Here is a 251-nt window from a genome sequence, read left to right as displayed (position 1 = left end):
TTTTTAGTTTTTTTTTCTATAAATATCAATAAAGTTTTATCTGTTGCGACAAAAAGTGTAAAAAATTAATACAAGGCTCCTGATATATTGTTACAACATTAGTGTTTTATATATTATTTTTGCTATACATTGTATTAATTTTTTTTTTATATATTTTATAACAAAACCTTATAACTTAAAAACTAAAAATACTGTTCCTTTGGTTATGCTTAATTTTAGTTTTACTAAATCATTATTACTAAAGTCAGGAC

The sequence above is a fragment of the Acyrthosiphon pisum genome, unplaced genomic scaffold (assembly GCF_005508785.2).
Source record: "Acyrthosiphon pisum isolate AL4f unplaced genomic scaffold, pea_aphid_22Mar2018_4r6ur Scaffold_20921;HRSCAF=22535, whole genome shotgun sequence".
Lineage (NCBI taxonomy): Eukaryota > Metazoa > Arthropoda > Insecta > Hemiptera > Aphididae > Acyrthosiphon > Acyrthosiphon pisum.
The sequence above is the reverse complement of the archived record's forward strand: the minus strand, read 5'-3'. Positions refer to the sequence as shown.